Source organism: Notolepis coatsorum (genome assembly GCF_963971535.1).
Source record: "Notolepis coatsorum genome assembly, chromosome: 14".
Classification (NCBI taxonomy): domain Eukaryota; kingdom Metazoa; phylum Chordata; class Actinopteri; order Aulopiformes; family Paralepididae; genus Notolepis; species Notolepis coatsorum.
The window spans coordinates 116,546,110-116,561,378 of record NC_140178.1 but is presented as its reverse complement, the minus strand read 5'-3'; the positions used below and the strand labels follow the sequence as shown (position 1 = coordinate 116,561,378).

General features: G+C 53.8%; 1 protein-coding gene across 1 annotated transcript in view; it reads right to left on the bottom strand.

Moving 5' to 3' along the window:
• il11ra (interleukin 11 receptor subunit alpha) overlaps nt 1-14,650 on the bottom strand; it is a gene marked incomplete at its 3' end in the record, with an annotated part of 185,203 nt that extends 170,553 nt beyond the window's left edge. Inside the window, 1 exon segment of the mRNA XM_084329309.1 lies at nt 14,547-14,650.
• Between the last annotated feature and the right edge of the window lie 619 nt (nt 14,651-15,269).

Sequence of the window (15,269 nt, the reverse complement as noted above, 5' to 3'; positions counted from 1 at the left end):
GTGCTGAGACAGCGAGTGAGAACTCCGCTTTGGATCATGATTTTCGGTTTTCACATGACCATTTGATTGCCCGCCACATGGCGGACAGACCTCTCAGTGGAAGTCGCCAAACGTAAAAACTGACCGCCAATGGCGCTTGGCGGGCTCTAGTTTCGCCCCCTGATTGTAGGCTAGCTAACTCCTCCTTATTGTAGGCTAGCTAACTCCTCCTTATTGTAGGCTAGCTAACTCCTCCTTATTGTAGGCTAGCTAACTCCTCCTTATTGTAGGCTAGCTAACTCCTACCTAGCTCCTCCTTATTGTAGGCTTATCTCCTCATTCCCTCTCCTCCCTCGTATCTGCTCTTGTTCACACTTGTCTCCTTGCTCCTCCTCTTAGCTCCTCATGAACCGCCCTCCTCTCTCCTTCCCTCCACCTCCTGGCCGTGCCGGGGAGAGAGGAGGCCCCCAGGGAGAGAGGAGGCCCCAGGGAGAGAGGAGGCCCCAGGCCAGGGAGAGAGGAGGCCCCAGGCCAGGGAGAGAGGAGGCCCCCAGGGAGAGAGGAGGCCCCCAGGGAGAGAGGAGGCCCCAGGCCAGGGAGAGAGGAGGCCCCCAGGGAGAGAGGAGGCCCCCAGGGAGAGAGGAGGCCCCAGGCCAGGGAGAGAGGAGGCCCCCAGGGAGAGAGGAGGCCCCCAGGGAGAGAGGAGGCCCCCAGGGAGAGAGGAGGCCCCAGGCCAGGGAGAGAGGAGGCCCCAGGGAGAGAGGAGGCCCCAGGGAGAGAGGAGGCCCCAGGCCAGGGAGAGAGGAGGCCCCCAGGGAGAGAGGAGGCCCCCAGGGAGAGAGGAGGCCCCCAGGGAGAGAGGAGGCCCCAGGCCAGGGAGAGAGGAGGCCCCCAGGGAGAGAGGAGGCCCTCAGGGAGAGAGGAGGCCCCCAGGGAGAGAGGAGGCCCCCAGGGAGAGAGGAGGCCCCAGGGAGAGAGGAGGCCCTCAGGGAGAGAGGAGGCCCCAGGCCAGGGAGAGAGGAGGCCCCCAGGGAGAGAGGAGGCCCCAGGGAGAGAGGAGGGCCCAGGGAGAGAGGAGGCCCCCAGGGAGAGAGGAGGCCCCCAGGGAGAGAGGAGGCCCCCAGGGAGAGAGGAGGCCCCCAGGGAGAGAGGAGGCCCCCAGGGAGAGAGGAGGCCCTCAGGGAGAGAGGAGGCCCCCAGGGAGAGAGGAGGCCCCCAGGGAGAGAGGAGGCCCCCAGGGAGAGAGGAGGCCCCCAGGGAGAGAGGAGGGCCCCCAGGGAGAGAGGAGGCCCCCAGGGAGAGAGGAGGCCCCAGGCCAGGGAGAGAGGAGGCCCCCAGGGAGAGAGGAGGCCCCCAGGGAGAGAGGAGGCCCTCAGGGAGAGAGGAGGCCCCAGGGAGAGAGGAGGCCCCAGGGAGAGAGGAGGCCCCAGGGAGAGAGGAGGCCCCAGGGAAAGAGGAGGCCCCAGGGAGAGAGGAGGCCCCCAGGGAGAGAGGAGGCCCCCAGGGAGAGAGGAGGCCCCCAGGGAGAGAGGAGGCCCCAGGGAGAGAGGAGGCCCCCAGGGAGAGAGGAGGCCCCAGGCCAGGGAGAGAGGAGGCCCCCAGGGAGAGAGGAGGCCCCCAGGGAGAGAGGAGGCCCCAGGGAGAGAGGAGGCCCCCAGGGAGAGAGGAGGCCCTCAGGGAGAGAGGAGGCCCCCAGGGAGAGAGGAGGCCCCAGGCCAGGGAGAGAGGAGGCCCCCAGGGAGAGAGGAGGCCCCCAGGGAGAGAGGAGGCCCCAGGGAGAGAGGAGGCCCCCAGGGAGAGAGGAGGCCCTCAGGGAGAGAGGAGGCCCCCAGGGAGAGAGGAGGCCCCAGGGAGAGAGGAGGCCCCAGGGAGAGAGGAGGCCCCCAGGGAGAGAGGAGGCCCCCAGGGAGAGAGGAGGCCCCCAGGGAGAGAGGAGGCCCCCAGGGAGAGAGGAGGCCCCCAGGGAGAGAGGAGGCCCCAGGGAGAGAGGAGGCCCCCAGGGAGAGAGGAGGCCCCCAGGGAGAGAGGAGGGCCCCAGGGAGAGAGGAGGCCCCCAGGGAGAGAGGAGGCCCCCAGGGAGAGAGGAGGCCCCCAGGGAGAGAGGAGGCCCCCAGGGAGAGAGGAGGCCCCCAGGGAGAGAGGAGGCCCCAGGGAGAGAGGAGGCCCCCAGGGAGAGAGGAGGCCCCCAGGGAGAGAGGAGGCCCCAGGCCAGGGAGAGAGGAGGCCCCAGGGAGAGAGGAGGCCCCCAGGGAGAGAGGAGGCCCCAGGCCAGGGAGAGAGGAGGCCCCCAGGGAGAGAGGAGGCCCCAGGGAGAGAGGAGGCCCCCAGGGAGAGAGGAGGCCCCCAGGGAGAGAGGAGGCCCCAGGGAGAGAGGAGGCCCCAGGGAGAGAGGAGGCCCCCAGGGAGAGAGGAGGCCCCCAGGGAGAGAGGAGGCCCCAGGCCAGGGAGAGAGGAGGCCCCCAGGGAGAGAGGAGGCCCCCAGGGAGAGAGGAGGCCCCCAGGGAGAGAGGAGGCCCCAGGGAGAGAGGAGGCCCCCAGGGAGAGAGGAGGCCCTCAGGGAGAGAGGAGGAGGAGGCCCCCAGGGAGAGAGGAGGCCCCCAGGGAGAGAGGAGGCCCCAGGGAGAGAGGAGGCCCCCAGGGAGAGAGGAGGCCCTCAGGGAGAGAGGAGGCCCCCAGGGAGAGAGGAGGCCCCAGGCCAGGGAGAGAGGAGGCCCCCAGGGAGAGAGGAGGCCCCCAGGGAGAGAGGAGGCCCCCAGGGAGAGAGGAGGCCCCAGGGAGAGAGGAGGCCCCCAGGGAGAGAGGAGGCCCTCAGGGAGAGAGGAGGCCCCCAGGGAGAGAGGAGGCCCCAGGGAGAGAGGAGGCCCCAGGGAGAGAGGAGGCCCCCAGGGAGAGAGGAGGCCCTCAGGGAGAGAGGAGGCCCCAGGGAGAGAGGAGGCCCCCAGGGAGAGAGGAGGCCCCAGGCCAGGGAGAGAGGAGGCCCCCAGGGAGAGAGGAGGCCCCAGGGAGAGAGGAGGCCCCCAGGGAGAGAGGAGGCCCCCAGGGAGAGAGGAGGCCCCAGGGAGAGAGGAGGCCCCAGGGAGAGAGGAGGCCCCCAGGGAGAGAGGAGGCCCCAGGGAGAGAGGAGGCCCCCAGGGAGAGAGGAGGCCCAAGGCCAGGGAGAGAGGAGGCCCCCAGGGAGAGAGGAGGCCCCCAGGGAGAGAGGAGGCCCCCAGGCTCTACTCCTCTGCTGAGTCTGTGTGCATTCCTGTCCGGGTCTATTTACAGTCTGGACCCGCTCCTCTGGCTGGAGGAATGCACATCTGTAGTCTCTCTCTCTCCCTCTCTCTCTCTCGCCCTCTCTTTCTCTCTCTCTCTCTGAATTAATATCTGTCTCTGTATCTCTCTGTTTCTCTCTCTGTTTGTCTCTCTCTGTCTCTATTTCTCTCTCCCTCTATCTCTCTCTCAATGCATCTCTGTCTCTCTCTCTCTCAATTAATATCTGTCTCTATCTCTCTCTTTCTCAATTCATCTCTCTCTTTCTCAATTCATCTCTCTCTCTCAATTCATCTCTCTCTCTCAATTCATCTCTCTGTCTATAGCTCTCTCTCTCTACCGTTTAACTATGAGTCATCCAGATAACTTGTTATTGACGTGATAATAGCATTAGTCTTCATTATGTGTAATGAAGTGAAGTGAGCCACAACAGGAGTCCTCATAGATCCCAGGGAGACACCAACATTCTGGCAGATACTAATGACCAATAACAGATTGTCTGTCGTGGCCGATGACTAATACTTACCGATAATGATGAGGTCTGTATAAAAGTCATTACAGTGATCCAAGTAAGTAAGTCAAGTCTATTTCAATGCTGTTGCAAGTCTACCCACACGAGATGCATGTGGAGAAACTAAGAAATAATATTCTGATTGTTCACATCTGCCCCGTTTTGATATGATGCCAATATATATATTATTATTTGACATCCCTTCTAGAAACTGAACAGTTGATTTGTTTTAACCCTTTCACTGCCACACGACAGAAGGTTAACCCTTTACTATCACACAACCGACGGCGATGCATTAGCGGAGCTAATGATGCTAATGATGTAGCATCGCCGTCGGTTGTGTGATAGTAAAGGGCTAACCTTCTCGATTGTCACAGTGAAAGGGTTAACCGGCTGTCGTGTGGCAGTGAAAGTGTGTGGGTGTGAAGGGGGGGGGGGGGGGGGGGGGGAGTTACCACCCTGTGTGGGTGTGAAGGGGGAGGGAGAGAGGGGTGAGTTACCACCCTGTGTGGGTGTGAAGGGGGGGAGAGAGGGGTGAGTTACCACCCTGTGTGGGTGTGAAGGGGGAGGGAGAGAGGGGTGAGTTACCACCCTGTGTGGGTGTGAAGGGGGAGGGAGAGAGGGGGGAGTTACCACCCTGTGTGGGTGTGAAGGGGGGGAGAGAGAGGGGTGAGTTACCACCCTGTGTGGGTGTGAAGGGGGGGGGGGGGGGCGAGTTACCACCCTGTGTGGGTGTGAAGGGGGAGAGAGAGAGAGGGGTGAGTTACCACCCTGTGTGGGTGTGAAGGGGGAGGGAGAGAGGGGTGAGTTACCACCCTGTGTGGGTGTGAAGGGGGAGGGAGAGAGGGGTGAGTTACCACCCTGTGTGGGTGTGAAGGGGGGGGGGGGGGGGAGAGGGGTGAGTTACCACCCTGTGTGGGTGTGAAGGGGGAGGGAGAGAGGGGTGAGTTACCACCCTGTGTGGGTGTGAAGGGGGAGGGAGAGAGGGGTGAGTTACCACCCTGTGTGGGTGTGAAGGGGGAGGGAGAGAGGGGTGAGTTACCACCCTGTGTGGGTGTGAAGGGGGAGGGAGAGAGGGGGGAGTTACCACCCTGTGTGGGTGTGAAGGGGGAGAGAGAGAGGGGGGAGTTACCACCCTGTGTGGGTGTGAAGGGGGAGAGAGAGAGAGGGGTGAGTTACCACCCTGTGTGGGTGTGAAGGGGGAGGGAGAGAGGGGTGAGTTACCACCCTGTGTGGGTGTGAAGGGGGAGAGAGAGAGGGGTGAGTTACCACCCTGTGTGGGTGTGAAGGGGGAGAGAGAGAGAGGGGTGAGTTACCACCCTGTGTGGGTGTGAAGGGGGAGAGAGAGGGGTGAGTTACCACCCTGTGTGGGTGTGAAGGGGGAGGGAGAGAGGGGTGAGTTACCACCCTGTGTGGGTGTGAAGGGGGAGAGAGAGAGGGGGGAGTTACCACCCTGTGTGGGTGTGAAGGGGGAGGGAGAGAGGGGTGAGTTACCACCCTGTGTGGGTGTGAAGGGGGAGGGAGAGAGGGGGGAGTTACCACCCTGTGTGGGTGTGAAGGGGGGGAGAGAGGGGTGAGTTACCACCCTGTGTGGGTGTGAAGGGGGAGGGAGAGAGGGGTGAGTTACCACCCTGTGTGGGTGTGAAGGGGGAGGGAGAGAGGGGGGAGTTACCACCCTGTGTGGGTGTGAAGGGGGGGAGAGAGGGGTGAGTTACCACCCTGTGTGGGTGTGAAGGGGGAGGGAGAGAGGGGTGAGTTACCACCCTGTGTGGGTGTGAAGGGGGAGGGAGAGAGGGGTGAGTTACCACCCTGTGTGGGTGTGAAGGGGGAGAGAGAGAGGGGTGAGTTACCACCCTGTGTGGGTGTGAAGGGGGAGGGAGAGAGGGGGGAGTTACCACCCTGTGTGGGTGTGAAGGGGGAGAGAGAGAGGGGTGAGTTACCACCCTGTGTGGGTGTGAAGGGGGAGGGAGAGAGGGGAGAGTTACCACCCTGTGTGGGTGTGAAGGGGGAGAGAGAGAGGGGTGAGTTACCACCCTGTGTGGGTGTGAAGGGGGAGAGAGAGAGGGGTGAGTTACCACCCTGTGTGGGTGTGAAGGGGGAGAGAGAGAGAGGGGTGAGTTACCACCCTGTGTGGGTGTGAAGGGGGGGAGAGAGAGGGGTGAGTTACCACCCTGTGTGGGTGTGAAGGGGGAGGGAGAGAGGGGTGAGTTACCACCCTGTGTGGGTGTGAAGGGGGAGGGAGAGAGGGGTGAGTTACCACCCTGTGTGGGTGTGAAGGGGGAGAGAGAGAGAGGAGAGTTACCACCCTGTGTGGGTGTGAAGGGGGAGGGAGAGAGGGGTGAGTTACCACCCTGTGTGGGTGTGAAGGGGGAGGGAGAGAGGGGAGAGTTACCACCCTGTGTGGGTGTGAAGGGGGAGGAGAGAGGGGAGAGTTACCACCCTGTGTGGGTGTGAAGGGGGAGGGAGAGAGGGGTGAGTTACCACCCTGTGTGGGTGTGAAGGGGGAGGGAGAGAGGGGGGTGAGTTACCACCCTGTGTGGGTGTGAAGGGGGGAGGGAGAGGGGTGAGTTACCACCCTGTGTGGGTGTGAAGGGGGAGGGAGAGAGGGGTGAGTTACCACCCTGTGTGGGTGTGAAGGGGGGGAGGGAGAGAGGGGTGAGTTACCACCCTGTGTGGGTGTGAAGGGGGAGAGAGGGAGGGGTGAGTTACCACCCTGTGTGGGTGTGAAGGGGGAGAGAGAGAGGGGTGAGTTACCACCCTGTGTGGGTGTGAAGGGGGAGGGAGAGAGGGGTGAGTTACCACCCTGTGTGGGTGTGAAGGGGGAGGGAGAGAGGGGTGAGTTACCACCCTGTGTGGGTGTGAAGGGGGAGGGAGAGAGGGGTGAGTTACCACCCTGTGTGGGTGTGAAGGGGGAGGGAGAGAGGGGGGAGTTACCACCCTGTGTGGGTGTGAAGGGGGAGGGAGAGAGGGGGGTGAGTTACCACCCTGTGTGGGTGTGAAGGGGGGGAGAGAGGGGTGAGTTACCACCCTGTGTGGGTGTGAAGGGGGGGGGGGGGGGGGTGAGTTACCACCCTGTGTGGGTGTGAAGGGGGGGAGGGAGAGAGGGGGGAGTTACCACCCTGTGTGGGTGTGAAGGGGGAGAGGGAGAGAGGGGTGAGTTACCACCCTGTGTGGGTGTGAAGGGGGAGAGAGAGAGGGGAGAGTTACCACCCTGTGTGGGTGTGAAGGGGGAGGGAGAGAGGGGTGAGTTACCACCCTGTGTGGGTGTGAAGGGGGAGGGAGAGAGGGGTGAGTTACCACCCTGTGTGGGTGTGAAGGGGGAGGGAGAGAGGGGTGAGTTACCACCCTGTGTGGGTGTGAAGGGGGAGAGAGGGGTGAGTTACCACCCTGTGTGGGTGTGAAGGGGGGGGGGAGGGAGAGAGGGGTGAGTTACCACCCTGTGTGGGTGTGAAGGGGGGGGGGGAGGGAGGGGTGAGTTACCACCCTGTGTGGGTGTGAAGGGGGAGAGAGAGAGGGGTGAGTTACCACCCTGTGTGGGTGTGAAGGGGGGAGAGAGGGGTGAGTTACCACCCTGTGTGGGTGTGAAGGGGGAGGGAGAGAGGGGTGAGTTACCACCCTGTGTGGGTGTGAAGGGGGGAGGGAGAGAGGGGTGAGTTACCACCCTGTGTGGGTGTGAAGGGGGAGGGAGAGAGGGGTGAGTTACCACCCTGTGTGGGTGTGAAGGGGGAGGGAGAGAGAGGGGTGAGTTACCACCCTGTGTGGGTGTGAAGGGGGGAGGGAGAGAGGGGTGAGTTACCACCCTGTGTGGGTGTGAAGGGGGGGGGGGGAGGGAGGGGTGAGTTACCACCCTGTGTGGGTGTGAAGGGGGAGGGAGAGAGGGGGGAGTTTACGGGGCCCTTGTGGGACAAGGTTTGGAATCACTGAACTAGACGTAACAACTCTGCACTTAATAACACACATGATGAAAATATTATCTCTCGTCGAAAGCGGCGATGCGCGTGATTGGTTTTGCACTTCCCCTCAACGGTGTCAACACAAAGTACAACCTGTAGCCTTCCACACAATAATAAAAGGTCTATAGGTCTATATTACATTTGAAGTAGAAAGAAAGAAAGAAAGAAAGAAAGAAAGAAAGAAAGAAAGAAAGAAAGAAAGAAAGAAAGAAAGAAAGAAAGAAAGAAAGAAAGAAAGAAAGAAAGAAAGAAAGAAAGAAAGAAAGAAACCCTACTTGTTTTAAAAAATGCCCCCCACAATGACTTACTATCCGACTTCAAAATGTAGTAACACACACATGTATTATGAATGATGAATTGAAAATGGGGGACCCTGATGTAAACAAGACGAAAGTGTTTCTCTGGTCTGCATCCCCTTAACAATTGTGTGTATTGAGCCGTACTGTATTGTACCCATTCTGCAATCTGTTAATAAAGTTTTCAATCAATCAATCAATTATTATTATAATAATCACAAAGCCTATGATGAGATAAGCTATAATAATTACAAGTTATGTAGCAACTTGTCAACAGGGCACCGATCAGTGGACTCTACAGGAGCCCAGCGGGCCTTTAACAACAACAACACATTCCCACTTTTGACAAAAACACTGGAGTGTCCCGTCCCGTCGAGAAGCATCCATCTGCAGAACGTCAGCCCAGCACTCTCAGTCCCCGCGCTGTCAGGCCCCGCGCTGTCAGGCCCCTCAGGAATTTGGGTCACGAGACCGTCACAGGCCCGCTCAGCAGCGCCACCCACCCAATGGCTGAATTGGAGTATTGCACTGTGCGGGCAGATCCGCGATGCGTTTATTTAAACTTTATTAACAGATTGCAGAATGGGTACAATACAGTACGGCTCAATACACACAATTGTTAAGGGGATGCAGACCAGAGAAAGACTTTCGTCTTGTTTACATCAGGGTCCCCCATTTTCAATTCATAATGACATTTATGACATACTCAATGCAGTACTGTTACATTGAACTTGAACTTGAGAAACTTGAACATACAGTAAATATATACAAGGGGGAGGAAACTGTACATTTATGATGAATTGAAAATGGGGGACCCTGATGTAAACAAGACGGAAGTCTTTCTCTGGTCTGCATCCCCTTAACTATTGTGTGTATTGAGCTGTACTGCAGATTTAAAAAATGTACAATATAATGCCGCAAGTTCTGTTATATTTCAATTGCCTTACTTATTTACATAAGTATTATAGGCCTACAGCAGTATTGTACAAGAGGCAGGGGAACTATGTGAGAATGCTGTTCATCGACTACAGCTCAGCATTCAATACCATAGTCCCCTCCAAACTCATAGCCAAGCTCAGGGACCTGGGCTTGAACTATGACCTCTGCCAGTGGGTCTTCGACTTCCTGACGGGTAGACCCCAGGTGGTGAGAGCAGGCAACTGCACCTCCTCATCCATCACCCTCAACATAGGGGCCCCCCAGGGCGCGTGTAGCTTATTCCCAGCGGAAGAGTGCGTCGCGTTTCTCTGATTGGCCATGACGCCCATGTGACCGCGGCAGCGCGAGAGAGCGGCAGTGCGGAAACAGGCTGCATCCTCCACGTCAAGAAAGACAGACAGGCATTCTCTGTGACAAACTCTAACCTTAACCAACTCCGAAATAATGCCTAACCTTAACACTAACCTTAACCAACTCCGAAATAATGCCTAACCTTAACCCTAACCTTAACCAACTCCGAAATAATGCCTAACCTTAACTTAACCCTAACCTTAACCAACTCCGAAATAATGCCTAACCTTAAGCCTCCCTAACCTTAACTTAACCCTAACCTTAACCAACTCCGAAATAATGCCTAACCTTAACTTAACCCTAACCTTAACCAACTCCGAAAGAATGCCTAAACTTAACCAGCGGAAGAATGCATGTTTATAGCGAGAGATGATAAACGTAAAAAATTAAAAAAATAAAAGATTGAAGTGATTCGAACTTGTGACCAACCGCACCGCAGGCTCCACAGCACGGCGGCATACCAGTTGAGCTAAGCGGCGATGGAAAAACAGCGGGGATTACGGCTACATAAGGCCGCAAGCTCTGCCGCTCCGCTCTGCGGCTGCCGCGCTGCCGCGGGGCGTGTCGCAGCCAATCAGGGAAAACGCGGAAGCACTCGGCAGCACTCTTCCTCTGGGAATAAAGAATAGGCCCCCAGGGCTGTGTTCTGAGTCCCCTCCTCTACTCCCTGTACACACATGACTGTGTGGCACAGCGGAACAACAACACAATCATCAAATTTGCTGACGACACAGTAGTGGTGGGCCTGATCTCTGCAAACGACGAGAGGGCCTACCTGGAAGAGGTCAAGGTCCTGGCAGGATGGTGCCAGGAAAACAGCCTCTCCCTGAACGTCAGCAAAACAAAGGAGATGATTGTAGACTTCAGGAGGTCGGGGGTCAAGGTAGGGCTGGGCGATATGACCAAAAACGTTATCGCGATAAAATTATAAAATTATTTTCATATAATTCGATATCGATAATTATCGTCGATATAATGTCCGTCAAGTTTAATTAACTTCTTATGCTGCTGCGAATGTCTCAAGTCGAGTTGATGTCGTCATCAGTCCGCGCACGTTACACGTTAAGCAAGCGGAGTATCTCATGACAATAAATATGACACTAAAATACTCTCTTCCGCCACAATATATTGAAACGAACTGTATACCCCACACTACTATAAACGTGGCCTCAGAATTCAAAACACACACATACTCGGCACGTAAATATATAAAACGTCGCCGTGCAAGCTAATTAGCCTAGCAAGCCTGTAGTATCTAAGCGCTGTATTCCATGACAATGTGCTAAATATTACACTAAAATACTCTCTTCCGCCACAATATATTGAAACGACGTCCACTGTATATCCCCACTACTATAAACGTGGCCTCAGAATTCACGTCACACACATACTCGGCACGTAAATATATAAAACATCGGCGTGCAAGCTAATTAGCCTAGCAAGCCTTGTTGAGTGAGTCCTACCTCCTTCCGGGTATATTTCGCTCTCGGCCATCTCCTTCACTGATTGGTTGTTAGCTGTTGTGCGTAAACACGTCATCACGTAACGTTGGTTGTTGTTAGTGAGTGAGCTGAGCCGAGGCTGAACGGAGCCAAGCTTGGAAAATCGATATATCGAAACTTTGCGACCACGTTTCATGTTTATTTCGAGGAAATAATTTATCGCGATAGTTATCGTTATCGTTTTATCGCCCAGCCCTAGGTCAAGGACTACAGCCCCCTCAGCATCAACGGGGCACCGGTTGAGAGAGTGAACAGTTTTAAGTACCTCGGAGTCCACATATCCGAGGACTTGACATGGACCACACACATTGACAGTGTTGTGAAGAAGGCACGGCAACGCCTCTACTTCCTCAGGCGCCTAAGGAAGTTCCAAGTCAGTCAGAAGATCCTTAAGAACTTCTACTCATGTACAATAGAGAGCATCCTGACTGGCAATATCACCTCCTGGTTTGGGAATAGCACAGCACAATCTCAAAACAAGCTAGTCAGACTACTGCTTGACCTGACTCCTAGAACCCACCTCACCCCGGCCCACTTTGACAACCTAGGATGGCTTAGAGTAGACGACAGAGTACAGCAACTTGCAATGGGCCTGGTCTACAAGATACACTACGCGACCAAGGTACCCATGTACATGTCAAAATACGTCCCAAAGGTCAGTGAATACCACGATCACAACTAGGGCTGTCTTAAATACTTCGAAGTTTCGAAGCTTCGTTCGATGGCACAAGCTTCGAACATTAAAAAAAAATCGAAGTTAAAAAAAAAAAAAAAAAAGATAAAGATACATTTTTTTTTCAATATTTTTTTTTTACTTCGATTTGTGTGTGTGTGTGTGTGTGTGTGTGCGTGTGTGTGTGTGTGTGTGTTGTGTGAGAACTACCCATCCCAGTTAGGACAGCCGAATCCCATCCAATCTTTCGCCGTCGACTAAAGACTCACTTCTTCAACCATTATCTGAAATGATTAAAAAAATAAAAATAAAAATCTAACCGTGACTAACCTTACTGTCATGCACTTTTCCTAATAAACTAACCTACACTGTAACACGCAACACTTTGATAAACATTGTTACTCAGCTGATGTGTGTGTGTGTGTGTGTGCGCGCGCATGGGGCCATTGGGTGGGGCCGGGGGACAAATACACTGGAGGAAAGTAACCCAGCTCAGCACTGCCCAAATTATATCATCACTATTGCCTGTTTGAAGGATATCATCCTCAAATACATATACACCTACATGCCTTGTAGAATTCCACACATAAGAAAGAAAGATACTGGGATGAATAAACAAAATAGGAAATAAAATTTAGATAAGGTGCTACTGAGATGTTTTGGTGAGTTCTTTGTTTTTTTGTGGAAGTTGCCCTTCTTAAAAATGCATGGACCATGTAGAATCCGGACCTTGTAGACTGACATAATTCTGTGCATAGTTTAGTCTACACAGGCCATATTTCAAATAATCAAAATCTTACTTCATTCATCTTAAACATTCTTGATTTGGGGGATTGGTAGTTCCCATGAAATCTGAAGTTGTTCAAACGACAACAGCGATCCACCTTGAATTAAATCACACAGCCGAGTGAAACCTTGTTGGCTCAGTCACGAAAGGGGCTACTTAATTAATTAATCCAACCCACTTTATTTATAGAGCACATTTAAAAACAACAAAGTTTATGAAAGTGCTGTACAAGTCCCACAACATAAGATAAAAAATAAAAATAAAATAAAAAATCGCAGCTTCGAATTAAAATCGAAGCTCGGCCCTGAAGCTTCGATTGCCAAAAAAAGCTTCGAAGGTCAGCCCTAATCACAACACCAGAAGGAGCTCCACAAATCATGTTAAACCCAGATTCGGCTCAAACAAGGGACTAAACACGTTTCGCAATTATGCCACATCAATGTGGAACGCCCTACCCAAAGCTGTAAAGGAATGTGAATCACTACCCACTTTCAAAAACACTCTCAAAGAACACCTACGGGAGACTGCAATTCGAAACTGGCCCCTACAAATGTCTTAACCCAGTTGTACAGTAAATTACCAAGTATGGCTTTGTCAGTATTCCAATGTACAGTGTACAGTGTCCCCCCCCCCCTACCCCCCCCCCTCCAATGTACAGCCCCCACCCACCCAACCCCACCCCACCCACCCAACCCCACCCCACCCACCCAACCTCCTTCAATGTACAGTTTATACGTCAAATGTATATACACTCTTTTTCTGGACACTTTTTGTATCACAAACAGTACTGTTTTTCCAAATCTGATATGTCATAAATGTATAGATGTAGCACTACTGTCTATCTGTATGTCATGTATGTCATATATGTTATGATGAATTGAAAATGGGGGACCCTGATGTAAACAAGACGAAAGTCTTTCTCTGGTCTGCATCCCCTTAACAATTGTATGTATTGAGCTGTACTGTACTGTACCCATTCTGCAATCTGTTAATAAACTTTTCAATCAATCAATCAATCAATCAAGACCGTAGCAGACTACAGACAGTGGCCCGTTCAGCCGAACGCACAATTGGAGGGGGGCTTCCCACCCTCCAGAACATTTACAACAAGCGGTGCAGGGGTAAGGCTAAGAGAATAATCAAAGACTCCAGCCACCCAAACAAGTGCCTCTTTGAACTGCTGCGGTCAGGCAAGCGATACCGGAGTCTCAAGGCGAGCACAGAAAGACTCAGAAGAAGCTTCTATCCCCAGGCCATCAGGCTGCTCAACGAACAATAACACTATGTAACAACCATCAAATGCACTCACAGCACACACACCCACACGCACACACTCACTTTAAACAAACAACCCACTGCAGCACCCACTCTACACACTTTAGATCACCTAAACACACTTTATATTTATTGGTAAATAATTTGCACTACAACCCATACCTCAGGACACCTTACTGTAAATTGTACCTAAATTGTACCTCATCCCATTTCTGCTTTGCACTATATAGTATATTGTATATTAGTATATTGTATAGTATATTGTATGGTAACTCAGTTACTTCTACTTTGCATTGAACATTGTACATATGTACATACTGAACACTTGTGTCTACGTACGTGACTTCTATTTTATACTGCTATACTTATCTTATTTTATACTTCTCTTTTTTGTCTCTGGAGCGTAACAGAAAAAAGCATTTTGTATAAAAGTATTCTGTACTTCTGTATGACAACTAATAAAGAAACTTGAACTTGAAACCAAATCAATGTACAGTTTCTACGTCAAATGTATATACTCCCTTTTCTTAACTCCTTCTGAATCACAAACAGTACTGTATTTGCAAATCTGGTATGTCATAAATGTATAGATGTAGCAGTACTGAATATCTGTATGTCATATTATATGTCATAATATATGTCCTGATGAATTGAAAATGGGGGACCCTGATGTAAACAAGACGAAAGTCTTTCTCTGGTTTGCATCCCCTTAACAATTGTGTGTATTGAGCTGTACTGTATTGTACCCATTCTGCAATCTGTTAATAAAGTTTTCAATCAATCAATCAATCAAACTATTGTACAGCCAGTAACTATACTTGTGCTCACACATTCCTGAGGGGCCTGACAGCGCGGGGCCTGAGAGCGCTGCGCTGACGGTCTGCAGCTGGACACTGTTGGTCCCGTCCCGTGTGGCAGCACAGCGGAGCAACTTTTCCAACGGGCTTATTATTACCGTTTTAACACATCTCTCTGGCTGTAATAATAATAAACACACAACATCGACAACACACACACGGGACACTTACCTTCGAAGTCTCCGGGAGTTAAATGAATAAAGTCCTGTCCGGGGGGTTCTCCATGGTGTGTTCTGTGTGTGTGTTCAGAGAGGAGCGGTGTGAGGTTAGCGGGGCGGCGGAGGCGGGGCGAGGGCGCGAGGGGGCCTCCTGGTGGCACGCTCATTGGTTATATCTCGCTGTCAGTCACGTCGACCTAGAGGGGCAGGGGGCGGGCTCACTGGCGCTACCTCACGGTGGAACGTTCATTGGTTATATCTCGCTGTCAGTCACGTCGACCTAGAGGGGGCGGGCACACTGGCGGTACCTCACGGTGGAACGTTCATTGGTTATATCTCGCTGTCAGTCACGTCGACCTAGAGGGGCAGGGGGCGGGCTCACTGGCGGTACCTCACGGTGGAACGTTCATTGGTTATATCTCGCTGTCAGTCACGTCGACCTAGAGGGGGCGGGCACACTGGCGGTACCTCACGGTGGAACGTTCATTGGTTATATCTCGCTGTCAGTCACGTCGACCTAGAGGGGCAGGGGGCGGGCTCACTGGCGGTACCTCACGGTGGAACGTTCATTGGTTATATCTCGCTGACAGTCACGTCGACCTAGAGGGGGCGGGCTCTCGGACAGTAAAGGGATTATGTAGTTACTAGAGTTTGAGCGTGACGTCACAGGGCACTAATCTGATCCCAGGTCAGAAGTGGATGGAATGTGGCGTCGGTTAACCCTTTCACTGCCGCA